General features: G+C 30.1%; 2 protein-coding genes across 3 annotated transcripts in view; both read left to right on the top strand.

The window, feature by feature from the left end:
- LOC102674732 (tachykinin-like peptides receptor 99D) overlaps nucleotides 1-2,152 on the top strand; it is a 32,380-nt gene that overhangs the window by 8,958 nt on the left and 21,270 nt on the right. The window lies entirely within an intron of this gene.
- Nucleotides 2,013-2,152, top strand: part of LOC116185127 — a 2,209-nt gene continuing 2,069 nt past the window's right edge. Inside the window, exon 1 of the mRNA XM_031508805.1 lies at nucleotides 2,013-2,034. The gene's annotated coding sequence lies outside the window, so the exon portion shown is untranslated. The remainder of the gene's footprint in view (nucleotides 2,035-2,152) is intronic.

Below are 2,152 nucleotides of genomic sequence, written 5' to 3'. Positions count from 1 at the left end.
AATGGGATTAAAAGTAAGTTTTCTTTTTTTTTTTTTTTTTTAATTCCATCTTATTACAAATAAAATAAGAATAAATGTATTATTTATTTTATTATTATTTTCTTGTTGAAATAGGGCTTTCTAATATTAAACTAAATTATTCCAATATACGTATTATCAATCATAATACGATTTAGTGACAAGAGTGATCAAGTATCTATCAAAATATCACTTGTTACATTATCGACAAACCTGTCGATGATATTTGAAAATCAATATAATGACGTTGCAACATAAGATACATACATTAAATTCGAGTTGCTCGAATACACGTAAACAAGATCTATAAAACCTTGATATTTTCTATTATATATATTTTTAGATATTATGATTATCAATAGCAATATTTTTTTTTTTTTTACAGAATAAAAAAATAATTTTATACACACTTGCAATTATTAGCTGCACGAATCGATACAATTACGCTGCTCCCAATTTAATCCATTTTATGAGGAACGTGTTTATCCAATTATTCGTCCATTAATTCCATGTTTCTCTAGTTGTTTACATCGATTAATATTATTATTATTATTATATAATATTATCGATCAATACGGCAAACGTTTAGCTTATTTTTTTTTTTTTTCTGAATATTTCGAATATTTGCAGTATTTGTAAGATGGAAAATTTTTTTCTTATTTCAAACTTTTTACAATCAATTTTTCATTAAAATTGTAATTTTCTCACTAAATCGACTCGTTTCTCTCTCGCAAAATCATCCGCTGCCTCTCTTTTATTTATAATTTCCCAGATTCTTGAATAAATTACATTTCATCTTACGATCCCTGCGACATTTTCAGGCAAAACATTACAAGCAAATCCATTTCTCGAGATAAAACGCAGAGAAAAAGAGAGAGAAAGAGAAAATATTCCTTATACACGTCGTTTCGCAGAGTATTAATAACTAATTTAAGAAAAGTTATGATTTCGTTCCATCGATATTCCCTTCTGTTTACATTTTCGTAACTTTTCTCAACCATATCCCACACAAACGATTATCTTATACAGACGTGTTTACGTGTAACGTGTAACATTCAATGTACAAGGTATGTATATATATATATATAATCGAGTTTACATTTATTATTATTATTATATTTTTTAAAAATCCGATTCATGGCGGAAAATTTGATCGTAGGTACGAAAGGCATAAATAAACATTTGAATACGAAGATCCATGTTGAATCGAAATTCAAACGTGAACATACACCGCAATTCGAATTTTAATCAAAATGCCTATGGTGCTATTTCCCGACAATTGGAAAACCGATTAAAATTCCAATGCCGATGTCGGTGTTGCCGGTTCGACAGGTCGATGAAAATATACAGATAATACACAGCACGTGAATCTTAATCTCAGTAACAATTTGAACGTTTGATTAAAAATATTCGAGGAACGAAACGAAAAAAAAAAAAAGAAAGAAAAAAATTAAGAAAAATATTTTTATACACAAAGAACAAACATTTAAACGGAAGAAGAAGAAAGAAATTTGACTTAATTTGAATATATTTTCATTATTGATTCATTTATTTATCGATCGACGATTGTAATTTTGAAAATTTTGGAAATTTATGAGTCAACCTTATCTACGTATTTCTTTCAATAATAAAATAAAAATACGCGCGTTGTATACGCGTTGTAAATATTTTCCTCCTTCGAGTGGACTGGCTTTTCTAACCACCGGAAATTAAGAGAAAAGGGAAACGCACGGAGGGGTAGGTATGTAAGCCTGGCCATTAATCATCCTTTTTCAGCCTACGTGACTAACTTTCCCCTAGGAATGTCGTTAAGGCTTTGGCAAGAGTGAAACGGACAATGGGTTGGAAAAGGACAGAGAGGGTACGCTAGGGGTATATATAGACGGAAAAGAGCATTCGAGGATCAGTACCACTTGACTAGTATCGACATAGAGATACACCACCCGAACTTTCAAGGCGGTTAACTTCCAAGTTTCCCTGGTTACCTGTGAACGCAGAACTTCATCGAAGCTTCTCTGGTAAGTACCAAATATTTTTAATTTTGAAAAAAAAATTCTACCAGAAATTCTATCATATTTCTTTCGACAAGAGAGGTTGTGAAAAAAGAAATTCACAAAATTTTAATTTACTCGTA

The sequence above is a fragment of the Apis dorsata genome, unplaced genomic scaffold (genome assembly GCF_000469605.1).
Source record: "Apis dorsata unplaced genomic scaffold, Apis dorsata 1.3 scaffold_102, whole genome shotgun sequence".
Classification (NCBI taxonomy): Eukaryota; Metazoa; Arthropoda; class Insecta; order Hymenoptera; family Apidae; genus Apis; species Apis dorsata.
The sequence above is the reverse complement of the archived record's forward strand: the minus strand, read 5'-3'. Positions and strand labels throughout refer to the sequence as shown.